The sequence below is a fragment of the Triticum urartu genome, chromosome 3A (genome assembly GCF_056163025.1).
Source record: "Triticum urartu cultivar PI428250 chromosome 3A, HENAU_Tu73, whole genome shotgun sequence".
Taxonomy (NCBI): domain Eukaryota; kingdom Viridiplantae; phylum Streptophyta; class Magnoliopsida; order Poales; family Poaceae; genus Triticum; species Triticum urartu.
Genome location: NC_141875.1, coordinates 699,960,706 through 699,987,210, shown reverse-complemented (window position 1 = coordinate 699,987,210; position 26,505 = coordinate 699,960,706). Strand labels below are relative to the sequence as shown.

Below are 26,505 nucleotides of genomic sequence, written 5' to 3'. Positions count from 1 at the left end.
TGCGGGGCTTCTTGGGGGCGCGGGTGCTGCCGCTTCCATGGGGTCCGCCTTCCCTCCGCACGCAGCCTCCCGAAGGATGAGCAGTAAGACCGAGACCCACGGCGTAGGTCCTTGCCGCTGCCACAGACGCGGCCGAGGCCGGAGTCGGCGACGGCGCCCGCATCTATCTAGAGATTCTTGGGTACCTCAGCGGGGTCGCCTCGCCGGCGGCAGGGGCGGTGACTATGGCGGCGTGACGCGAGGCAGATGCGCGTCGCCGGCGCGGGCAGGCTAGCCCTAGTGCGGTGGATTTGGCGGAGGAATAGGCGGCGTGGGTTCTCCAACGAGGCACGTTAACAAGCAGAGGATCGGCGCGTTTTCACCCATTTTTTCTCTTCCTATCGTCACAGTAAAAAATCCACGTGGGCACAATGAGGGAGCTCCCCTTGCGCGATGGGCGCACAAATCTTGCTGATGTACTTTTGAACATGCATATGCAGCCCAAATGAGCAGCATGTGTCAAAAAAAAAGGTACTCCACTTAACAGAAATACATCATTAAAATGTTCAGGCATATAGCATAGCATAGCAAACAGAGCAAACCAGAAGGTCTATACAGTGTTACAAGGTGGATGCCAGAGCACAACCATCAATTCAAAATAAAAGCTAACATATCTTTGCGGACTTTAACCACAATACGTGTCACTCTTCTTAATACTCCCAAAGCAAAACTATCACTAAGTCACCTGATACCATCTCTTCTTGTTTGTGCCATCCCACCACAATTCATAATGGCCTCAGGTGGCAATTGTGGCATATCTGCAGATAATACAGAACAATTCTAGAAACCGAGAACATATATATAAACCTATGAGAGATCACCAAGAAAATTAAACACCGAAACTTTACAGTGGTATTGACAGAACATGGCATCACATATTATTTACTCCATTCTCCTAAGAATAATACAAAAGGGACTTCAAACTATGTACCTCCATGAATAACCTATGCTTGAAGCCACATGAACATATTGCCGTCGGTTGCCGGTCTTCCGCATCTACGCACTGGCAAAATAAAGAACAACTTGCTCAAAAGTGTTAAAATGAAATGTAAGCAGATATATAATGTGGGGATTCCCCCAGCCCTGGCCTTGCCAAAATAAATTAAAATGTGGGTGCTTAAATTTTTTGGAATGTATGTCAAGGGAATGTGTACTATAAAAAGAAGGGGGTATTTTCTTTTAGTCATTTGAACAAACAAGCAAGAAGCACCTTCTGTGTCACATAATTGCAGCCATCAGAACAAAAGATTGTTAGACTGTGGATCAAAGATCCATGATAAAATACGTGCACACATCCTATTTGATGCATTAACACAATCCTCCGAAGGGCGCATATACACCATGCATAGAAGAGAAGCTAAACCGAGGAGGAAAAACGAATGAAAATCACAACCAAGAAGGATGGCAAAATCCAGATGTACTGATAATCCTCAACCCATCCAAGGCAAGGCCATAGTCGAATCCCATGGTGGTGGATATAGCTGGCCAAACGCGCCGGGACAAACAGGCCAGCGAGCGAGCACGCCGGCACGGCCCGCCATGGGCCAGGCACGGCACGGGCTAAACGGGCTGCGTGCCGGCACGGCACGACCCGTTTAATTCTTTTATATAATTTTCAGAATTTTTTACATATGTATACCTAAAATATAGCCCAATAGGCCTAAAAACCAGCCCAACAGGCTGAAAATACACAACCCAGCGTGCTAAACGGGCCATCGGGCCGGCCCGTTTACTAATCAGGTCGTGCCTGGGCCAAGGAGCAGCGCCCGTGGGCCGGCACGGCATGGCCCGACTATTAAACGTGCCACGGCGGGCCGTGCCAGGCCAGGCACGATTAGCACAGGTCGTGTTGTGCCGTGCTGGGCCGACCTGTTTGGCTAGGTCTGGTGGTGGAGTATCCTAGGCGGCGGAGGAGGGAAAGGAATAACACACCAGCACAATCGGCGAAGACGAAGACACCACTGACTGCTCGTCCTTCTCTTCGGCGCCACACTCTGAGGCACGACAAGTGTTTTCATCATTCCAGTTCCCATTGAACTGATGCTTGATTCTGGTGAAACCCTATACGAAAGAACACATATTTATGTATATTTCATCAAGTATATGCCAGAAATATCAACAAGCGAAACCTGTGTGGTTCGACCTAAAGTTCCGTCATCCCATCAATTGTGGTTGTGTATGGAGTGCTTCTCATCCTTGCTCTAGAAACATATTTGTATATGTGAATTTGCTAGTCCCAATCATATGTGTAAAGAAAAGGGTAAACATGAACTGGCTATATGCGTTTATTCCAGCATACCGTCCCATGACACGCTTTGCATACAGATCCCTTTCCTTATGAGCTGAAGTAAAATGAGCTAGTATCCAGTATTTAGCAAGATAATAAATCCAACATTTTGTCATGTTAGAACAACCAAGCTGTGGCAGTAAGAAAACTTCCCCTAAAAATAAAGGGGCACAAAAACTAATATACATCCAAGAAACTAAGGAGGGATAGGAAAAGTAATTGTAGCAATGAAGGCCATCCCCCATCATGTATTATCTACCATCAATTATTGCCCAAGAACACATCTAAATTTAACACGAACAAATGTACAATTTTTTTGTTTTCAAATTCATAGTTTAACTACTAATATACTTGATGAGGTTTGCAAGATCATCCATTAATTTGTTGGGTGCAAGTTCCCCGAGCTAGTAAGAAATAGAGATTCACAAGTAAAGAGCAGAAGGATCACCTCTCGCCCTCTCTTTCGTTGTTGAAGAGTGTAATGTTCCCACCCAAAGATAGGTAAAGCTAAAGCTACTTAATGGCATCCCTAGCTTCATCGAAAAGTATTTATATTTCCACTTAGACCGTGGCATATGAAAATGAAAACATCTATAAATCAAGTGCAATTTACCATTGCCAGAATAGCTGCTGGCATCCATCCAGCACCAGTGCCCTTTGCTTCCTATAGAAACATTAACATTAATGAGAATAGAATTACCAGATAAAAAAGCGATACACTCTGTATCAGGGATATACCCCGCGGTATGACCCGGCCGGAAGTATGACCCGGCCGGACTTGGCGCTTCATCGTAACCCGCCGAAGGATTGGCGACTCACAAGTCTGGCGGTTCACTGGTGTGACAACTCACGAGCCTGGCGACTTAATGATGGCCCCGACGGCGGGTTAGACGGATGACAAGGGCCCAAGGCCCAGTAGGCCGGCTCATGTTATTGTGGGCCGGCTTAAGACGGAAGGCATGAGGAATATTTCCTTTGCGAAGAAGCAAGACCCGGACTTGTAATCAACTGATAAGAGAAAATAAACTAGTCCTAGTCCTATTAGGACTCCACATGTAACCCGCCCCTCTAACTTATATAAGGAGGGGCAGGGCTCCCCAAGAGGGGGGAGGAAAAACAATCTTTAGGGCTAGACACAAAGAGCCGGCTTACCGGCGACTCCCTCATGATCATAATGAGACCTAGCCACAAACAACATATAGGGTTATTACTGGATGATGTTTCCCGGAGCCCGAAGCTGTCTAAACCCTTGTCTTTTGTTGCGTCTCTCGATTCCGCTCAACCCCTCTCAAGCTACCACATAGATGTGTTGGCCTCGCGACTAAGTCCTCACACTAAGGACATCTGTCGTGACAATTCCACGACAGTTGGCGCCCACCTTGGGGCTCGCGCACAGTGGTGTTGAGTTCTTGGAGGGATCTCTACTCCTAATGGACGAGTTGGTTGAATAGTCCCACCATTTTCGTCTGGTTTTTTTTCGTCCCACCGCCCACCACCCTCTCCCCCTGGTTTTCCTCTTTTCTCGTCTGGCCGGCAATACCTAATGTATCTATGGTAATCAATCACAATTAATCAATGTATGGTAATCTCTACTCCTAATGGACGAGTTGGTTGAATAGTCCCACCATTTTCGTCTGGTTTTTTTCGTCTAGTTTTTTTTTTCGTCCCACCGCCCACCACCCTCTCCCCTTGGTTTTCCTCTTTTCTCGTCTGGCCGGCAATACCTAATGTATCTATGGTAATCAATCACAATTAATCTACGTATGGTAAGGCTATAAATTCAGAAATCTCAAATCAATCCAGGTATAGTAAGGCCATAACTCAGGAAATTTCGAATATATGGTAATTATATATGGTAGAAAACAGCGGAAACCAACGCACGCATGATTCTCGGGATCCTCAAGTCGCCACCAGGATCCACCCCCGACTATAATAAAATACCTAACCGCTCCACCATCGCGTCCCCGGATTATCTTGTTTTCCCACCGCCTCCGATGCCACCCGCTTTCCTCCTGCGATGCTGCCCTTCCTCCCTCACCTCTCCTCTCCTCTCTGTCTTATATTCTAGGGTTCAAAGGACGTCGCCGCCGCCCAATTCCTCCTTATCCCCCCTTACCAGGTTTCTAAATTTAGCCACCACCAAGGATGCATATCTACATGTGGATGGCTCCTCTTCAACCATGGCGAGCGACCGGGGAGGCGATGCGTGCCCTATCTAGGGCAGCAAGGAGGACCAAGCAGCGGCGACGGACGGCCCATTGCTTGTCACACTCCATAAAGGGAGCCCCACCGGCGGCGTGGGAACACGGATCGGTGTCACCGTCATGCGCAAGCCATGGTCGACGCACCGAGACCGAGCAGAGGTCACCGTCCGTCTTCGTCAGGTAAGCAATGTAATCAGTGCTGTTGCATTGTATGAATTTCCCTTTATGATTGTTTTCAAGGGAGCCTTGTAGCCGTACTTTTGTGGTTCCTAACATGGTTGTAGGCTAAATGTTTCTGTTGTTTTATTTTTCTGTAGAATCTGCCCCTATTCACATGTTGTTACTTGGATATCTATTCTACTACCATCTTCATATGTAGCTGTGGAAAAAAAATCAGAGAATGATGTGATGTAGCTGCTTTACTCCTTATTTCTTATTTGAAATGCATTTCTTCATGCAAACACCAGGGTTTGTTGAGTGGCAACATGTGGTGGGATGGACAACAACACAGCTTCGCATGGGGCAAAGGAGAATAAGTGCACATGTGATATTATCTACTTCGATTCTCTTCTTACAATGGTTGTATTCTGCTAAGTTGCCATCTACTTACTAGAATTAGTCACAAATGATAGTGCAGTTTGAAGGTAAAATATTTGTGTTTTTCATTCTTCCATTGAATAGTCAGATCGATCCTTAATAAAGCATGTGCATCTAATGTCACCACCATAGAGATTTGATCTATTCACTTTGTCGTGCTTACACAGGAGTATTAGAGTCTGTTGCTGGTAAGACAAGTATTATTGCATATCGATGACTGATTATTTTCTGTTTAAAATTCTAGACCACAACCTTTAATTATCTCTAGCATGAGCATGGAGTCTGATACCAACTGTTAATTAAGTTTCGTCGTTTTTTTTTTTGCACTCAGCTGCGTTCAGTGTGTAATACATTTACATTGGTTTCAAATAGTACAACTGCGGACATATCCACCTATCCAGAACACCCAACTATTTCATCCGGTGAACTGCGAAGAGCTTCTGTGTGCATCTCCGTTATGTTTAACTACGACAGGCATTATGTTATCTTATCGTGAACTCATTTTTCAGTTTGTGCCCAACATGACTGCATGTAAATATGTAATACAGCAATTTTGTTCTTCCTTTTTGTTGTTGGATTGACTCACTATACCATCTCAAATGTCATTCCCTTATAGCTAGCACATCATCTCCAAAGAATTTATTTAAGTTGAAATCCAATAATTATATGTTGATCGCATAAGCAGGCTGATGGTATCTTGGTCGAATTTGTTTATTCCTTCTCTATGGAACTAAAACTGTTCTTTACTGAATATATTGGATCGCAAAGAACTAAGTCTATGTACAATGTCTTTGGGCATATTCTGAATTTGCAGAATTAGCACAAACCTGAAAGCATATATGCAGCTCCCAGATGTTGCAGACTAGAGGAAGGGCAGGCACTCATGCGATACCATGTATCTGGTAGTGGTTTCATTCCCCAGACGCCATGCATTTATTGTCTGGTTTGTACGTATTTGTTAGCTCTATGTTAACCTTCTTTTAGGTACTTCCCATGATTTTCTTTGTAGGAAACCCCAGAAATATATATAGGTGTATTTTCCCATAAAGATGCTAAATTTTGTTCGTCTTATTTATGGGATAGCGAAACCATTTTTGTGTGCACTTAATTATCAGGTTGGACGCGCCGGGTGTGGGAGTTTTGAGCTGATTAACACCATTACTGCTTCTATAACCACCTCTACTATTATTGCTTCTATATTTCCTTATTGCATGTCTTTGATTCCAGTAGGCCACGCCACCCTTTTCTACTAAGTTATATACACCCAATATGTTGGTGTTGTGGCCTGTATGTAGACGAAATATTTTAGGTCTGTATGAATAATTTCTATGTCATTTCATACAGTATCATGTTGACGCTATGAGCATCGATTGGCATATAATTAAGATGGAGGCTTCACTTTGTTTTCGGGTTTGTTTCCTGTGTTTACTGCCATCTTCACATTCCCTTGAGATACTTTAGCTGTCGCTACTCTTTTCATTTATGTAAAAAGTAAAATACATTTTCTTTGAAACTTGATTAGTTCAACTTCTAGACTATCTACCTTTTTGGGGACACTGCAGGACATGGTTGATTATCATGTCAGTGAATTCTGGCGAGAATGAACCAAGTGAGCTTTTGTAGCTGGTCTATTCAAAATGGATGAAGGGACCAGTTAGTGTACATATAAGTTTGCACTCTGTCTTCCTGCTCATTCGTGCAATGTGTTCATGGGAGACTTATTTTAGGAAAACATAAAAATAATTTTTCTTTCTGTGCGTACTACTCCGGTTTTCAAGTGCCAGGCTTCAATAAATCTGAAATTTCTATCGCTCGATTTGCAGTGTTTATTTTACGGTTACCACTGGGAAATGCTTCCTTTTAATCATTTTTATCTGGTACACACCATTGTAAGTGTATTATTATAAGAAATGAAGCCCAGTCTGGAAGAATATTCTCTCATGATAGTTTTGAGTTTCGGTAAAGCAGAATGTGTACATTCATTTTAAATTGTCCAATGGATAATAGATTGTTCCGCGTAAAAGAAAATGATGCTTACAAAAAATTATGCTCGATTAGGATGTAACGATGAGTGGTGCTACTTGGGATGATGCTCAATTAGGTAGAGGACACATCAATGGTGGGGTAGCCGTAGGCATAGCTAATAGGTGGAGTAGGAGAAAATGTACATATGATGGTGATGTGAGCACATACACAGGAGTGAAGCTAGCGAAGATACAACAAGCTTACATCGAGAAGAGGAATGGAAGAGGATTTGGAGGAGAGGAGATGGGGCCATGGTATAAATTTAGAGGATTAGGAAAAGGGTGTGCACATGATGGCGAAATGATCTGGAGTAAGCAAATGATAGAACAATGGCGTAGCCGAATGTGACGAGGGGGCGGGGGAAACCGGTCAAGATGGCGTCCGAGGTGATAGGAACCATGGCAGAATTGTGTCGAAGTAGTAAAAGTTACTCACATGACAATGTGATGACATGGTGGCTTCAAGAATCTGATGAGCAAAAGAACATGGAGAAAGATTATAGCTTGTATTCTTAATAACATGTGTGACATAGATAAAGAGAGTTAAATGAAACATATTGTGATTGATGGTTACATTGGTTTGTTATTCTGTAACAACATATTTATATGAACTATTTTACCAATGAGAATACTAGAGTAGGGTCCTTTGAAGGAAGACTACTAATAGAATAATAAATTATTTTTCAAAAGGTGGAGAAATTGGATCTGCCTTCTTTCGGGGGAGGGGGGATCATGGGTGGCGCACGCCTCCTCCCCCTTGATGGTGGTGGTGAATTGGCACTAACACTGGGACGTGATCAGGGCAGAGCACGGGGCGCTTGGCAGGGGACTCGTTGGCGGTCCGTGGAGAAGTACAGTGTTTGAAGAGAGGGTGTCATGGCGAAAATGAGGCGGGCATCATCATGTGTTAAAGGAGAGGGCTCCAGTGAGAAATGTCGAGTGAGAAAGGGAGGTTTTGGCAAGAAAACATAAAGGCCCGTTGTGAGGTGGAGTTTTTTGTGTTGGGGTCATGTGTTAGAGAAAAGAATAGTTTGGATAACCATATTTCTCCCCAACATATGAGCTGGATTTGAGGGAGTTTGGACTATTGAGACTATTGAATTTTGGGGAGCCTGCTATCGTCCATTTGACGTCAGCATAACATATGAGGGAGAAATGAGCTTGGACCTTGAAGACGACGCTAATCATTTATCTGGTTCATTTATATGCATTGTAACCTGTAGCAACGCACGGGCGTTCTATTAGTTTTTATAGAGATCAAGAGGTTCGCAATTTTCCGGCTGAAGAAGAGCCGGTGCAAAAGCGCCGCCGTGGGTGTTCTTCCTAGTCTAATCTACTCGGCCGTCGTCAGTCATGGGTGGATTTACTTTTCTGCCAAAATCGGTGCCGGTCTTGTTTAAAGATCAATCTCGGAAGTTTCGTGACGATGTTTCACACACCACCGCGAAGCAGATCCAGTCGGCATCTGCACACGCGTCCTTGGACGGTCTGCAATCGGTACTCCTCCCAAAGATCTCCTGTAAACCGATTTCAGATTTACCTCGTGGGGAGCAAAGGAAAAAGCTGCAGCCCGATACAGTTCAACCGGGGAAGCATCAATCAATTTTCGTACTCCACGTCGGTCTTGCTAATCTCCTCAAAACAGTGCTGGATTAAGGAAAGCCTAGTTCAATATGATTAAACAATGGATTAGTGCGAGTCCAAAAGTTATGTGGTAATATACTATTATCTGACGTGAGACAGCAAAAGCTAGTGATGAGCGCCCGGCTCTCAAGGCAAAAGAAAAGTTGAATTGGCAAGAAAGGCCATGACCCGGACTCCTCTGCCACCATGGATCGCTGGTTGCCTCCTCGGATCACCGACACTGAGCCACCAGTTGCTTGACCCGCCTCGGTTGCTCTTCTCACCGTGAATCGCCGCGGCCGCAGCGCCAGTCCAGCCGCTTCGATGCTCCCCCGACCGCATCTGCCTCAAGCCACCGGCTGCCAAGTCCGTCTCTAAACCGCCGTTGGGCACCTCCGCCTCCAAACTATTAAATCGCCACTGGCCGCTTCTCCTCCCCGGCTGTGCTGAACCGCCCCGACAGGAGCGGAACGGTGCCTCTACCACTGCGGGCTGTTTCCGCCTTGCCTTGTCGCCACGCCCCAAAACCGGCTCGCCACAGCGCCTCTCCTCGCCGGGGGTTTCCTTGACGCCCGCTGACCCGCCACGGTTAAGTCATTGCTGCTTCTCGCGGCCTCGATCCGGCTTGTTCCGTTGCTGAATTGCCGCCGGGTCGATCTCCTGCCTTGGAACCATTCTGCGTGTTAAGTCGCCGAACCGCCGCCGACGAACTGCCGGCTGTTTCTTTTTCTGTGCGTCAGCTGCTGAGTCGTCGGCCTTGAGCCGCCGTCGCGGCCTCACTCGTTGCCCGCGCCTAGAGCCACCGGCCATCTTCATCTCTGTAAGCCGCCCCGGCCAAGACGCCGCCTCGACTCAACGCCGCCGCTCTGAACCGGCCGCGCCTCCACCTCGCTGCACGAGCTCGCGGCGCGCCGAGCCGCCGTGCCTATTTCCGAGGTCTGCCTCCCGGTCATCCAAGGGCCACCGCTGTCCGAGGGCCTCCGCTGGTTCTTCGCCTCTGCTTCGAACCGCTACCGTTAGTGGTCCGCTTTCGTCCCTTTGCCGTGAGTAACCACCGTCGGTCTGTTCTACCGCCGCTACGGAGACCTGCTGGTCGTGCCAATTAAACCCGCCGGCCGCTTCTTCCCGCTCCACAAGGACTTCGTGTCGATCCGCTAAATCCTGCTGCTGCTGCTACCCATGAATCCAAAGGCGTACTGCCACTCTGTGGCACGAAGAGATTCATTACATACACGCACATGAAGGACAGCGCTACTACAAAGCCACGCAAAGACAAAAATTTATAGGCTGGCATGCTTTTGCACTACATGCACATTACATGGAGCTTCAAGAAGGAGGAAATTCATCAAGTCGCTAGCTAAAACGCTGTGCGACATCTTACAGGACGGTTTGATGACTTGGCCTGCCTGATTTTCTTCATCTCTGCCGCGGCTGACTACTACCTCGCCTCCAGCACTGCTGTTGCTGTGGTCTGCTTCAAATCGCCGTACCGCGGCTTCTACCTCTGCTACTGCTCCTCTTGCCGGTGCGCCAAGCCGCCGAGCCTGATCGAGGGAGGCCGGCAGTATCAGTTCAGTGTGCAAGAGAACAGGCTGAGGTTAACTATCATCATCACTATACAAAACTCCATGGTCAACATGCCAGGTTGAATCCGGCTGGTATTAGCACTAGTTTGGCTCTCACATGTTTACACTGGCGTTTGGGAAATCAAGGGAACAATACACACTCCAGAAACATCTGATATTGTTTTCAAAGTGTGGGCCACACCAAGTTGAGCAAACCATGGCAAGCACGGTGCAGGCCATGAGAGAAAAGATCAATTAGTACTTTTATTTAAAGTACTACTACAAGTACTGCATCAGCCCAAAAAGGAGTACGGAGCACTACTATTAGTACGTGCAAAAATTCCATGTACAGATCATCTGTCATTTGACACATCAGGTGATATCCATCTAAGTTTGTTTTAATAGCACATATTTTTTTTGTCAAAAGACAGTTTATTTTTGCCTTGGTCTATAATATGGTTGATGCAGGACAATTGTTCACTACATCAACACGACATGGCTGACTCGCCCATCCGCCCGGCTTACCGTGCCTGCGATTGACTTACCCGTCCGCTAGGTTTACCGTACCTACAATTGACTCACCTGTCCGCTTGGCTTACCGTGACTGCGATTGACTCCCCTGTCTGCACCGGCTTACAACACATGGCCGACTCATCTGTCTATATCGCCTCTGATGTTGCGGTCGTCTTTACCGTCCATCTCTCGCGGCCCGGTCTACTTCAACACACCAGGTTACACGTGTCTGCATGAGCTATTTATTGAGTATGAGCAAGTCACTGCTTGGGAAGCCCGGTTTCTTCCAACAAATTGGAGGCAAATTATCATGTATTATCAGCCGCCGTCTGCACCGGATGGCTCAATGGGCAGCGCACAAGTCGCCGTCACTACAGTTTGTTTAATTTCAAACAGCCAGCTAGAAGGAACCATTGGCCAAGTTGCTGACACGGCTCATACGGGATCATTTATAATCCGCCGCAGTCACGTCAACCTTCTGTGGATTTACATCGCGTTATTAACACCGATGATATATAACTTCTGCTATGGTCAAGTACGGAGAATCTCAAGACAACTCCTTGATTCATCTTAAGACTCGGGGGCTACGATGATGTGACGCAGCAAGTTTTGCCAGTTTCAGCAAATTCAAGTGCCCAAGAATGTTAAAGGGAAACCTGATCCCGGAGGCTATGGTTATATTGGTGCAAATTTAAAGGCCGTCAGAAAATTTCCGGCTTAAAAAGAAAGATTCCGGTTTGAAATCCGGTTCAAGGGAAATTTATCTCCCAAGCTTTGAAGCTCTCAAATCCGGTTTAAGAATTTCCGGTTCAAAAAAGGAATTAACTTCTCGTAAGTTCGAGTTTAAAGGCCGTCAGAAAATTTCCGGCTGAAAATGAGGATTTCGGTTTAAAATCCGGTTCAAGAGAAAGATGTCTCCCATAAAGCTTTGAAGCTCTCAATGTCCGGTTTAAAATCCCGGTTCAAGAAGAATTTATCTCTTGCAAAAAGTTAAAGGTTGCCGAAGAGGACCTGCTGCCCTGACGCGCGGTTAACACATGGGTGTCCTGCCTTATGGGCTCATCTTCATATAATTACTTGGGTACTACCAATTGCTCATGTCAACAATTCAAGGTATACAAGTTTAAATCCATTATATTTGAAAGGTCCACTACTCAGTTGGAAGAGTGCAAAGCTCTTAACCTTATGGACGTGGGTTCGAGCCCCATGGATAGGATTACAGCATATGGTATTCTTTTCAAGGAAATATATCTAAAGTTCTAGCTCAATATTATCTTACTGAGCCAGCCCTTGGGGGCTACGCATTGTTGCTCAAGTTTAAATGATCATATTTACAAAGTCCCTGCTCATTATTGCATAATAACCCGGCCCTTGGGGGCTACACTGGTTGAAGTTTTTGTGAGCATAATACAATTACAAGTCCCAGATTTATGCAAGCACGACAACCCGGCACTTGGGGGCTATAGGTGTCGTGGTTCTAACTCTGACAGTGATGTAGGGGGGTAAGTATGGAGAGGCAAGATCTTAGCTATGGTGAAGTTGTAAGCACACGAGGTTTACGAGTTCAGGCCCTTCTCGGAGGAAGTAATAGCCCTACGTCTCGGAGCCCGGAGGCGGTCGACTGGATTATGCGTGTATGAATTACAGGGGTGCGAACCCTTGCTACTGAGGAGGGGGGTGGCTTATATAAAGTTCGCCAGACCTCTCCCGCCCTCAGTAATGCAGGGTTAAAATACATTAAGACTGGGCGTTACTGGTAACGTCCCTAATAAAGTGCTATGATGACCATAAAGACTACTTAATGGCCGACCGTTTGCCTGCGGAGTGACTTTAGATCTCCTGGCAGTCGAGTGGTTGGCTTCGTGGTCGAGTGGTAGCTTCCTGGTCGAGTGTCTTGAATCTGTCGAGTGGGATACCTTCAAGTCGATTGGAAAGGTGACTTCTTCTAGAGATGTCCTTGGGTAGGTCTCTTAGGACAGGTCCATGCCCCTACCCTAGGTACATAGCTTCATCATTAGCCCCCGAATGGATCGAGGTTCGAGTGAGGAAGGAGTTGAGGGTCCTTCTTCCTGGTTCTTAGCGTCATATGAATGTCTTGCACTGGATCGTTCGTCACGGATGACGTTGTCAACTTCTTTCGGCCACCTTGATCCATTCTTGGTCTCTCGTAGAGTGAATTTCCTTACTTGTGAAATACCGAGTGCCGGCGCGAGCGGGATCTTCTGTTTGACGAGTTGTTCTGCAGCCCGCGGCTTTCACGGGATTTGAACTTCGGGAAGCGAGCGGGACGGGCGCGGCCGCAGTAATCGGATGTGATAAGGCGGAAGCTCCTCGATTTCCGCGCCACCTTTTTCGCCACGTACTGCGCGCGCGTCTGCTGCGGGATTTGACAGGATAGCCTGGGCCTACCAGTCAGCCACTCGAAAGCGGCCTCTTATAAGCCACCGGCTCGGGGTTTCCAAACAGTGTGCTCTCTCCTTTCTTTCTCCCTTCGCAAGGTCCTCCGCCACCTCCGCTCTCACCCTAGCGTCGCAGGCCCGTTCGAGATTTGCCGGCGACGATGGTGAAGGACAAGACGTCCGCTCTGGAGCGCGCGAAGAAGGCGGCGGCGCAGGGGAAAGGGAAGAAGTCCGCTCGGGGCGGATCTTCCTCAAGGACTGCTCTGCCCAGAGGCTGGATCCAGGGCGACTGGATGCCGTCGGTGATTCGGCAGGAAGATCTTGATGATATGGTTGAGGGAGGAGTCATTCCTCACAAAGCTGCGCGTCTCCCGGGGAGAGAAGTCGAGCCCCAACCTCTCGATGGTGAGTGTGTCCTCCTCGCCACCCATATCGATCGCGGGTTTTCTCTGCCTCCTCATCCATTTTTCCGGAGCTTTCTGAACTTCTTCGGAGCGCAGCTCCACCACTTCACTCCCAATTCTATCGTGTACCTTGCTGCTTTCATTTCCTTGTGTGAGGGTTTCTTGGGTTGCCGCCCCCATTGGGGACTCTTTAAGCACATCTTCACTTGCCGTTCCCAATCGGTCAAGAAGGCCAAGTCGAGTGACGAAAGGACGCAGGTGATCCAGCTGTGCGGGGGCCTGGCGATCCAGATGAGGGGAAAAAGTTCTTTTCCATCTATCACTTTCCCAGAGTCGGTCCGTGGTTGGCAGGCGACCTGGTTTTACTGTAAAGACCAAGCGACCCCAGGACAGTCGACTGGGCTTCCCCCTTTCTCTCTCGACCGAGCTCAAAAACCTGCTTCTCTGAAAGTGACGCCGGAAGAAAAGGCCCAAGTCAAAGTGTTGGTTGGTCGAGTGGTTCAGCTTGTCCGCGAGGGCGTGACTGGCATGGACTTGCTGGAGGTCTTCCTTCGGAGGCGCATCCAACCGCTCCAGGCTCGTGACCACCCGATGTGGCTGTACTCGGGTCTCGAAGACACCACTCGGATCCACCCGGAGGAGGTCACTGATGAGATGTTGGAGGGGTGGCTGTCGAGCATCACAGGAAACAAAGACAACCCCCGAGGATCCAGGAGGGTTCCTCCACTCGACAGCACATACGAAGTGGACCAGGTCTGACTTTATGCTCCTGACTGAGATCTTGTTTTCTTCATTGGTCTTCTTTGAATTGGTCGATTGACTTTTGTCTTGTCTGTTGTTTTCCAGGCACCTACTGAGATGTACTCGACACCCAACGGGGCACAGGAGCCAACTGAGGAAGGGGAGGCGAGCGGAGGTGAGAGTGGAGACGAACAAGGCGAGTGGGAATCCGATGGCGAAGGAGAGGGAGACGACGACGTCGACTCCAGCGAAGAGGAAGAGGAGGAGGTTGAACCCCCCCCCCCCCCCGCTTGGAGAGGCGATCCAAGCTCACACACGATCCAGCGCGGGAACGTGGTAAGGCGACTGCTCCTGTTGGGCAGTCGTCGAAACACCCTCGGGCCTCTTCTCCTACGCCGACCGGAAAGGCTCCCAAGCACCCACGCGCGATGCCGTCCAAGCCGCCCAAGGCTCTGCCCAAGATGAAGATGACTGTCCCCACCATTTCTGGGTAATAATAAAACTTGTTTTCCTTTGTCGACCGTGGACAGATCCTTGGTCGATTCATTGAGCCAACTGACTGACTTTCGAGATTTGCAGTGCTGCTACTTCTGAGCTCTCCGCCAAGGACGACGATCAAGAGATGGAGGATGCTGTTACCTCCAACCCTGGTACGATTACTGATGTTCTGCCTTGAATTGACTGATGATTTCTCATAACTCCGGTCGACTGAATTTTTCTCGTAGCTCCTTCTCATGTCATTAACCTCCCTGACGACGACGACGAAGTGCCACCAAGAGTGAGGCGGAACAAGAGAGCGTCGGCTGGCGAGACTCCACAATCCACTCTGGCGCCTGAGGCCGTAGCTCGAGACGGTGGTGAAACCACTCGGGCTTCTATGACTTTCGCCATTCCTCTGACGAGTGTGCGGCCCTCGACGTCGACTGCGGATCCGCCTTCGCTCTTCGCCACACACCACGTCCCTGAGGACCAAGTGGATGCAGCTAAAGAAGCTGTACGCCAGGCAGGGATCATGATGGAGCAGGTCAAGGTGGTTCGAGAAGCCAGCCAAGAAGCTTATGACGCGAGTTCAGCTCTTCAGAGTAACATCCAGGTCAGTCGATTCACTGCTTGTTCTGTTAGGGTATGCTGTCTGAAGAATCTCTTTTCTGAAGATCTTTAAATCCGTACACCCACTGGGTGTGTCTGTTAAGTCTTGGACGAGTGGGGGCACGCTTAGTGCACCCACTGGGTGTAGTCCCCGAGACTACGGTGGACTGCTGGCAGTCGACTGTAGTATTTATATTGTGTTCCAGTAGTTGTACTTCTTCACTCGGTCTGGTCAGGCCATGTCGAGTGAAACTGTATCCGGTCGACTGCGGGTAGTCGATTTTTTTTTTTGCAAAACCAGTGGGGGCACGCTGAGTGCACCCACTGTGTGTAGTCCCCGAGACTACTGTTGAATGTTTTTGAGTCAGCTGTAGTCTTAGAAGCGCCATCATTGTCTCTTGGTTACTCGGAAGCAACTTATCTTGGACCTCTGTCGACTGATTTTTGCAGAAATCCTGTGGACTTGTGGCTCTCTATACTGAGTTGGAGAACAAGCAGATCCAACTCAACCTTGACTTGAAGCTTGCTCAACAGAACCTGCAGAAGGCGCAAGAAGAAGCAAAAGTTATGGCTGGTGAGGTTTCTCATTCTTAACGAGTGACTTTCCTTTCTTGCCCGTTCTTAATGTTGAGTTCACTCGACGTTCTGTAGATAAACTGGAGGAAGCTCTGAAGAAGAAGGATCAAGATCTTGCCGAAGCACAGAAGGAGGCCTCGAGCAAAACGAAGCTTGCAGAAGAGAAACTGGCTTCGGTCGGAACTCTTGAGCAGGAGAACTCCAGACTGAAAGCTGCTCTCGAGATAGCTAATCAAGAGGTCAGCCGACTGAAGAATGACAAGATGGTTCTGCACGACAAGGTGGGTGAGCTGGCGGGGAAGTTGAACGATCTGGAGACTTATCTTGGTGGACTCGCCAAGAAGCTGTTCGTCATGCTCGAAGGTAGTTACTCTGACCCAACTGTTTTCCGGTTACCAAGCCCGTTTAGGGTCACTGTCTTATTCTTGACTCATGTTCGCAGAGTTCTGCCAGAGCTTCAAAGAGGAAACCAGTCGAGTGGAGCCAGGCTTGGATCCCGCCAATTCTCTCGTGAAGGACGAGGCTGCTATGAACGTGCTCCGACTGGAGTCTCGTGTTACCAGCGTTGTTGACTATCTCGCCTGGCTGAAGGTTGCGATGTCGCAGATCGACACATCACTCTGGCTTGGGATGACGCTTCAGAACGACCTCGAGTCCCTGATGGCTCGACTTAATGAAGTCCCAGGTCGAGTGGCGGAATGGAAGAAATCTTCTGCTAGATGTGGTGCTGATGTCGCTCTGTCTCTGGTCCGCGTCCATTGCAAGGAGGCACGAGAAGAGAAGCTGGCCACCATTCAAGTTGCCAATACTAGGAAGCACAGCTTTCAAGACTTCATGGAGACTTTCATCGCTGCCGCTACTCGTATTGCAGACGGGATCGACTTGGACGAGTTCGTCGCCCCTTCCAGCCCTCCGCTTGAGGAATAAAAACTTTTATGCTTCGCTTTAAATTTGCCTCGGAATGCCGAGTGGATTTGTAACCGTTAAACTCTGCCGAGCCGAGGGCTCGAGTACTTTGATCTGAGGTCTGGGACCTTTAGGCCTTATCTGAACATGATTTCTCGTTGAATATCTTCATGGTTTGATCCGTCGAGTGGAACTTGATCTTCACTCGGAATAGCCTTGTATTTGTGGCGTAACTCCGAAGTAGAAGGTAGCAGTCGACTTGCGCCTCGTCGTCCTTGCGGATTGGGTTGTGTCCTGTACTTAGGTGAGCACTGGGCTGCAACTAAACCCCGAAGTGAGAGGTTCGCTCTCACTCGGTAGGATTTTTAAACACTTAGGCGAGCGCTGGGCTGCAGCTAAGCCCCCGAGTGGGAGGTTTGCTCTCACTCAGTAGGATTTTAGAACACTTAGGCGAGCACTGGGCTGCAGCTAAGCCCCCAAGTGGGAGGTTTGCTCTCACTCGGTTGGATTTTAGAACACTTAGGCGAGCACTGGGCTGCAGCTAAGCCCCCGAGTGGGAGGTTTGCTCGCCACTCGGTAGGATTTTTAAACACTTAGGCGAGCACTGGGCTGCAGCTAAGCCCCCGAGTGGGAGGTTTGCTCGCCACTCGGTAGGTTTTTTTAAACACTTAGGCGAGCACTGGGCTGCAGCTAAGCCCCCGAGTGGGAGTCTGGCTCGCCACTCGGTAGGATTTTTAAACACTTAGGCGAGCACTGGGCTGCAGCTAAGCCCCCGAGTGGGAGGTTTTCTCGCCACTCGGTAGGTTTTTTAAACACTTAGGCGAGCACTGGGCTGCAGCTAAGCCCCCGAGTGGGAGTCTGGCTCGCCACTCGGTAGGATTTTTAAACACTTAGGCGAGCACTGGGCTGCAGCTAAGCCCCCGAGTGGGAGGTTTGCTCGCCACTCGGTAGGTTTTTTTAAACACTTAGGCGAGCACTGGGCTGCAGCTAAGCCCCCGAGTGGGAGGTTTGCTCGCCACTCGGTAGGTTTTTTAAACACTTAGGCAAGCACTGGGCTGCAGCTAAGCCTCCGAGTGGGAGGTTTGCTCTCACTCAGTAGGATTTTTAAACACTTAGGCGAGCACTGGGCTGCAGCTAAGCCTTCGAGTGGGAGGTTTGCTCTCACTCGGTAGGATTTTTAAACACTTAGGCGAGCGCTGGGCTGCAGCTAAGCCCCCGAGTGGGAGTCTGGCTCGCCACTCGGTAGGATTTTTAAACACTTAGGCGAGCACTGGGCTGCAGCTAAGCCCCCGAGTGGGAGGTTTGCTCTCCACTCGTCAGGATTTTTAAACACTTAGGCGAGCACTGGGCTGTAGCTAAGCCCCCGAGTGGGAGTCTGGCTCTCCACTCGGTAGGATTTTTAAACACTTAGGCGAGCACTGGGCTGCAGCTAAGCCCCCGAGTGGGAGGTTTGCTCTCACTCAGTAGGTTTTTTTAAACACTTAGGCGAGCACTGGGCTACAGCTAAGCCCCCGAGTGGGAGTCTGGCTCGCCACTCGGTAGGATTTTTAAACACTTAGGCGAGCACTGGGCTGCAGCTAAGCCCCCGAGTGGGAGGTTTGCTCGCCACTCGGTAGGTTTTTTAAACACTTAGGCGAGCACTGGGCTGCAGCTAAGCCCCCGAGTGGGAGTCTGGCTCGCCACTCGGTAGGATTTTTAAACACTTAGGCGAGCACTGGGCTGCAGCTAAGCCCCCGAGTGGGAGGTTTGCTCGCCACTCGGTAGGTTTTTTTAAACACTTAGGCGAGCACTGGGCTGCAGCTAAGCCCCCGAGTGGGAGGTTTGCTCGCCACTCGGTAGGTTTTTTAAACACTTAGGCAAGCACTGGGCTGCAGCTAAGCCTCCGAGTGGGAGGTTTGCTCTCACTCGGTAGGATTTTTAAACACTTAGGCGAGCACTGGGCTGCAGCTAAGCCTTCGAGTGGGAGGTTTGCTCTCACTCGGTAGGATTTTTAAACACTTAGGCGAGCACTGGGCTGCAGCTAAGCCCCCGAGTGGGAGTCTGGCTCGCCACTCGGTAGGATTTTTAAACACTTAGGCGAGCACTGGGCTGCAACTAAGCCCCCGAGTGGGAGGTTTGCTCTCACTCAGTAGGATTTTAGAACACTTAGGCGAGCACTGGGCTACAGCTAAGCCCCCAAGTGGGAGGTTTGCTCTCACTCGGTTGGATTTTAGAACACTTAGGCGAGCACTGGGCTGCAGCTAAGCCTCCGAGTGGGAGGTTTGCTCGCCACTCGGTAGGATTTTTAAACACTTAGGCGAGCACTGGGCTGCACCTAAGCCCCCGAGTGGGAGGTTTGCTCGCCACTCGGTAGGTTTTTTTAAACACTTAGGCGAGCACTGGGCTGCAGCTAAGCCCCCGAGTGGGAGTCTGGCTCGCCACTCGGTAGGATTTTTAAACACTTAGGTGAGCACTGGGCTGCAGCTAAGCCCCCGAGTGGGAGGTTTGCTCGCCACTCGGTAGGTTTTTTAAACACTTAGGCGAGCACTGGGCTGCAGCTAAGCCCCCGAGTGGGAGTCTGGCTCGCCACTCGGTAGGATTTTTAAACACTTAGGCGAGCACTGGGCTGCAGCTAAGCCCCCGAGTGGGAGGTTTTCTCGCCACTCGGTAGGTTTTTTTAAACACTTAGGCGAGCACTGGGCTGCAGCTAAGCCCCCGAGTGGGAGGTTTGCTCGCCACTTGGTAGGTTTTTTAAACACTTAGGCAAGCACTGGGCTGCAGCTAAGCCTCCGAGTGGGAGGTTTGCTCTCACTCAGTAGGATTTTTAAACACTTAGGCGAGCACTGGGCTGCAGCTAAGCCTTCGAGTGGGAGGTTTGCTCTCACTCGGTAGGATTTTTAAACACTTAGGCGAGCACTGGGCTGCAGCTAAGCCCCCGAGTGGGAGTCTGGCTCGCCACTAGGTAGGATTTTTAAACACTTAGGCGAGCACTGGGCTGCAGCTAAGCCCCCGAGTGGGAGGTTTGCTCTCCACTCGTCAGGATTTTTAAACACTTAGGCGAGCACTGGGCTGTAGCTAAGCCCCCGAGTGGGAGTCTGGCTCTCCACTCGGTAGGATTTTTAAACACTTAGGCGAGCACTGGGCTGTAGCTAAGCCTCCGAGTGGGAGGTTTGCTCGCCACTTGGTAGGTTTTTTTAAACACTTAGGCGAGCACTGGGCTGCAGCTAAGCCCCCGAGTGGGAGTCTGGCTCGCCACTCGGTAGGATTTTTAAACACTTAGGCGAGCACTGGGCTGCAGCTAAGCCCCCGAGTGGGAGGTTTTCTCGCCACTCGGTAGGTTTTTTAAACACTTAGGCGAGCACTGGGCTGCAGCTAAGCCCCCGAGTGGGAGTCTGGCTCGCCACTCGGTAGGATTTTTAAACACTTAGGTGAGCACTGGGCTGCAGCTAAGCCCCCGAGTGGGAGGTTTGCTCGCCACTCGGTAGGTTTTTTTAAACACTTAGGCGAGCACTGGGCTGCAGCTAAGCCCCCGAGTGGGAGGTTTGCTCGCCACTCGGTAGGTTTTTTAAACACTTAGGCAAGCACTGCGCTGCAGCTAAGCCTCCGAGTGGGAGGTTTGCTCTCACTCGATAGGATTTTTAAACACTTAGGCGAGCACTGGGCTGCAGCTAAGCCTTCGAGTGGGAGGTTTGCTCTCACTCGGTAGGATTTTTAAACACTTAGGCGAGCACTGGGCTGCAGCTAAGCCCCCGAGTGGGAGTCTGGCTCGCCACTCGGTAGGATTTTTAAACACTTAGGCGAGCACTGGGCTGCAGCTAAGCCCCGAGTGGGAGGTTTGCTCTCCACTCGGTAGGATTTTCAAACACTTAGGCCAGCACTGGGCTGCAGCTAAGCCCCCGAGTGGGAGGTTTGCTCTCCACTCGGCAGGATTTTTAAACACTTAGGCGAGCACTGTGCTGCAGCTAAGCCCCCGAGTGGGAGGTTTGCTCGCCACTCGGTAGGATTTTTAAACACTTAGGCGAGCGCTGGGCTGCAGCTAAGCCCCCGACTGGGAGGTTTGCTCGCCACTCGGTAGGATTTTTAAACACTTAGGCGAGCACTGTTCTGCAGCTAAGCCCCCGAGTGGGAGGTTTGCTCGCCACTCGGTAGGATTTTTAAACACTTAGGCGAGCACTGTGCTGCAGCTAAGCCCCCGAGTGGGAGGTTTGCTCGCCACTCGGTAGGATTTTTAAACACTTAGGCGAGCGCTGGGCTGCAGCTAAGCCCCCGAGTGGGAGGTTTGCTCGCCACTCGGTAGGATTTTTAAACACTTAGGCGAGCACTATGCTGCAGCGAAGCCTCCGAGTGGGAGGTTTGCTCGCCACTCGGTAGGATTTTTAAGCACTTAGGCGAGCGCTGTGCTGCAGCTAAGCCCCCGAGTGGGAGGTTTGCTCGCCACTCGGTAGGATTTTTAAACACTTAGGCGAGCACTGTGCTGCAGCTAAGCCCCCGAGTGGGAGGTTTGCTCGCCACTCGGTAGGATTTTTAAACACTTAGGCGAGCGCTGGGCTGCAGCTAAGCCCCCGACTGGGAGGTTTGCTCGCCACTCGGTAGGATTTTTAAACACTTAGGCGAGCACTGTTCTGCAGCTAAGCCCCCGAGTGGGAGGCTGGCTCGCCACTCGGTAGGATTTCTAAACACTTAGGCGAGCACTGGGTTGCAGCTAAGCCCCCGAGTGGGAGGTTTGCTCGCCACTCGGTAGGATTTTTCAAACTTAGGCGAAACGGATTCGCAGCTAAGTCACCCACTGGGGGATATCGTATGCAAACAAAAGTGACAGCAATTATTGGAACACTCTTGTCTTTGATAAAAATGAACTGCAGAAGTTTTTCTTATTACATCTCGTCCGAGGGAGAACTCAAGTGTAAAAGGGGCGGAGCAGTTCCGCATTCCAAGCTCGCGGCTCGTCGGTCTGGCGATCAACATTGTAGAGGTGATACGCTCCATTGTGGAGGACTTTGGTGACGATGAAGGGGCCTTCCCAAGTAGGAGCAAGCTTGTGTGGTTTCTGTTGATCCACTCGGAGGACCAAATCTCCTTCTTGGAAGGCTCGACTCTTCACATTTCTGGCGTGGGATCGACGCAAGTCTTGCTGATAAATGGTCGATCTGATCATGGCCATTTCCCTCTCTTCTTCTAGGAGGTCGACTGCGTCTTGCCAGGCTTGTTCTGCTTCATCTTCGGTATAAAGTTCGACTCGGGGTGCGTTGTGCAGAAGATCACTCGGCAGAACTGCTTCAGCTCCATAAACCAGAAAGAATGGAGTTCTTCCAGTCGGCCGGTTCGGGGTGGTCCTCAATCCCCACAGAACTGACGGAAGCTCGTCGACCCAAGCACCTGCCGCGTGCTTGAGATCACGCATCAGTCGAGGCTTTAGTCCTTTGAGAATCAGACCATTTGCTCTCTCAGCTTGTCCATTCGACTGGGGATGGGCGACCGATGCGTAGTCGACTCGTGTGCCTTGTGAGGCGCAAAAAGCTCTGAATTTGTCCGAATCAAAGTTTGATCCATTGTTAGTGATGATGCTATGCGGGACTCCATATCTGAATGTTAACCCCCTGACGAAACTGATAGCAGTGCAAGCATCAAGATTCTTGATAGGCTTAGCTTCAATCCATTTGGTAAACTTGTCGACTGCCACGAGCACATGTGTGAAACCGCTCCTGCCTGTTCTCAGTGGACCAACCATGTCCAGTCCCCAAACAGCAAAGGGCCAGACAAGTGGAATGGTCTTCAGGGCTGATGCAGGCTTGTGTGACATGTTGGAGTAGAACTGGCACCCTCCACACTTGTCGACTATCTCCTTTGCCATCTCATTTGCTCTTGGCCAGTAAAATCCCGCTCGGTATGCTTTAGCCACAATGGTCCGAGAAGACGCATGGTGACCACAGGTCCCCGAGTGGATCTCATCAAGGATTATCTGACCTTCTTCTGGTGTTATGCACTTCTGACCGATTCCAGTCGCGCTTTCTCTATACAACTGTTCCTTTATGACTGTGAAGGCCTTGGATCGACGGACGATCTGTCGAGCCTCTTCCTCGTCCTCCGGGAGTTCTTTCCTTAGGATATATGCGATGTACGGTATCGTCCAGTCGGGAGTGATTGCCAAGACTTCCATGATTAGGTCGACCACAGCAGGAACTTCGACTTCAGTCGGATCTGTGGCACTTTTCGGCTGCGGGGCTTCTTCTGTAAAAGGATCTTCTTGGACTAACGGCGAGTGGATGTGTTCCAGGAACACGTTGCTGGGAATGGCTTCTCTCTTGGAGCCTATCTTTGCCAAATCGTCAGCTGCCTGATTTTTCAGTCGGGGGATGTGATGAAGCTCTAACCCCTCGAATTTCTTTTCTAGCTTTCTCACTGCATTGCAATAGCCAGTCATTGCCGGACTTCTGACGTCCCACTCCTTCATCACCTGATTAACCACCAAATCTGAGTCGCCATAGACCATGAGGCGACGGACGCCGAGTGAAATGGCCATGCGCAACCCATACAAAAGTGCTTCATATTCTGCTTCATTATTGGAGGAATCAAAGTGAATCTGGAGAATGTATCTGAGCTTATCTCCTCGGGGGGAGACTAATACTACTCCAGCACCGGAACCATTCAGCATCTTAGATCCATCGAAGAACATGGTCCAGTGCTCCGAGTGAACTTGAGTCGGAAGTTGCTGTTCAATCCACTCGCCGACGAAATCTGCGATTGCTTGGGACTTGATAGCCTTCTTTGCTTCAAACTTGATATCTAAGGGAAGGAGTTCAATCGCCCACTTGGCCACTCGACCAGTTGCATCTCTGTTATGCAGAATCTCTGACAGTGGGGCGTCGCTGACGACTGTAATGGAGTGGTCAGAGAAGTAATGTGCAACCTTCTTCGTGGTCATATAAATCCCATATACAAGCTTCTAGTAATGAGGATATCTTTGTTTCGAAGGGGTCAAAACTTCAGACACATAATAAACTGGGCGCTGAACTCTGAAGGCCTTTCCTTCTTCTTCCCGCTCGACCGTAAGTACTGTACTGACAACTTGTCCTGTGGCTGCAATGTAAAGCAGCAGAGGCTCTTTGCTGATTGGGGCAGCAAGCACCGGCTGGGTGGAGAGCAGAGCTTTGAGCTCTGCAAATGCTGCATCAGCTTCTGGAGTCCACTCAAACTTGTCAGACTTCTTCATCAGTCGGTAAAGAGGCAACGCCTTTTCACCGAGACGAGAAATGAATCGACTTACAGCGGCCAAGCAGCCTGTAAGCTTTTGGACGTCGTGCACACGCACAGGATGCTTCATCCGGAGTATGGTGCCAACTTTTTCAGGATTGGCGTCGATCCCCCGTTCGGAAACGAGAAAACCGAGTAACTTTCCACCTGGAACTCCGAATGTGCACTTTGATGGATTGAGTTTGATATCATACCTCCTGAGGTTGGCGAAGGTTTCAGCAAGGTCAGTCCGCAGGTCGGAACCTTTCTGTGAGTTGACCACAATATCATCCATGTATGCCTCCACATTCCGACTGATTTGAGTGAGTAAACACTTCTGAATCATCCTCATGAACGTGGCTCCGGCATTCTTGAGGCCGAACGGCATGGTGACGTAACAGAAGCATCCGAATGGAGTGATGAAAGCCGTTTTGATCTCGTCGGGTCCATACAGACGGATCTGATGGTACCCGGAATAGGCGTCTAGAAAAGACAATCTCTCGCACCCCGCGGTCGAGTCGACTATTTGGTCGATGCGAGGGAGAGGAAAATGATCTTTCGGACAGGCCCGATTGATATGTTTAAAATCAATGCACATGCGAAGTGACTTGTCCTTCTTGGGGACCATGATTACATTGGCGAGCCACTCGGAGTGGTAAATCTCTCGGATGAACTCCGCTGCTAAGAGCCGAGCCACCTCCTCGCCAATGGCTTTCTTCTTCTGGACGGCGGACCGTCGAAGATGTTCTTTCACAGGCTTGAATTTTGGGTCGACTCATAGACGGTGCTCAGCCAGCTCTCTGGGAACTCCAGGCATGTCAGAGGGTTTCCATGCGAAGATGTCCCAATTCTCACGGAGGAGCTAGACAAGCGCTTCTTCCTATTTGGAGTCGAGCGTCGTTGAGAAGTGAGTCGGGGCAGCACTGGGGTCGGTCGGGTGAATGTGGGCTGGCTTTGTTTCACCGGACGACTGAAAAGCTGATTCTGAAGCAGGCTTCTTGGCCCGTAGCAATTAACTCGGATCGGCAGTCTTCTGGTACTCTTGCAACTCGACCACTGCCATCTGAGCATCAGCGATCTTTGAGCCATTCTGAAAACACTCTTCTGCTTTCTTTCGGTTGCCTGTAATAGTGATCACACCTCTGGGGCCAGGCATCTTCAGTTTGAGATACACGTAACACGGTCGAGCCATGAAGCGTGCATAAGCTGGCCTGCCCAAAGTGGCATGATAAGCACTTTGGAAGTCCACAACCTCGAATGTCAACTTTTCCTTGCGGTAATTCTTTGAATCACCGAAAACCACATCAAGAGCAATCTGGCCGAGTGATTCGGCTTTCTTCCCGGGAATGACTCCGTGGAAGCTCATGTTACTGGTACTGAGCCTGGACATCGGAATGCCCATCCCTTTCAATGTTTCTGCATACAGTATGTTCACGCCACTGCCACCATCCATCAGGACTTTGGTCAGTCGAGTGCCTTCGACAACTGGGTCGACCACCAAAGCTTGCCTCCCAAGGGTGGCAATGTGCGTAGGGTGATCAGACTAGTCGAATGTGATGGCAGTCTGAGACCACTTCAGATAACTGGGTGTTGCCGGAGCAACCATATTCACCTCACACTTAATGACTTTCAGTCGACTTTTGCCTTCGACATCAGCAAAAATCATCAGGGTGGAATTGACTTGGGGGTATCCATCATCACTATCTTCCTTGTCCTCAACTTTGTCCGACACTTTTTCCTTATCTTTGGACTGCTTGCCCTGAAACTGCTGGATCAGGAGCCGGCACTGTCGAGTGGTATGCTTTGGGTAAATAAAATTACCCTCTTCATCTTTCTTGGTGTGGATGTGACCTGGCAGATCCAAAACATCATTTCCATCTTGATCCTTGACTTTCTTGGGCTTCCAGGGTCCCTTGGGCTTTCCCTTGAATTTTCCCTGGGTTACGGCCAGGGCCTCCCTGGGGGCGGCTGGCTCGGCCTTCCGCTTCTGTTTCCGACTGGAGTTTCCTCCGGTTTCTTGGGCGACTGCCTTGTGCTTGCCACTCCGGAGTTGATCTTCGTCTTCACCATTAGCGTATTTGGTGGCAATCTCCATCATCCGATTCAGAGACATCTCTCCAGTTCGACCGAACTTCAGATTCAATTCTCTGTACTTAACGCCTTCTTTAAAGGCACAAACTACTTGATGATCTGGTACATTCTCAACTGTGTGATGCAATGTGATCCACCTCTGGATGTAATCCCTCAGAGTTTCATTCGATTTCTGCACGCAAGACCGCAATTCTGTAAGGCCCGCAGGTCGCTTGCATGTTCCCTCAAAGGTTGTGAC

The 26,505-nt window shown here is 49.6% G+C and overlaps 1 long non-coding RNA gene across 3 annotated transcripts in view; it reads right to left on the bottom strand.

Moving 5' to 3' along the window:
* Positions 1–519: 519 nt before the first annotated feature.
* The window catches only part of LOC125549323 (uncharacterized), a 44,117-nt gene continuing 18,131 nt past the window's right edge, over positions 520–26,505 (bottom strand). Inside the window, exons 1-4 of one of the 3 annotated variants that reach the window (XR_007301313.2) lie at positions 2,940–3,050; positions 1,972–2,100; positions 971–1,042; positions 520–797 (exon numbers count right to left, since the gene is read on the bottom strand). This is a non-coding gene — a long non-coding RNA (uncharacterized LOC125549323). Of the gene's footprint in view, positions 798–970; positions 1,043–1,971; positions 2,101–2,774; positions 3,051–26,505 lie in introns of those variants that run through there. The other 2 variants (XR_015599054.1, XR_015599053.1) reach the window with 2 other exon arrangements.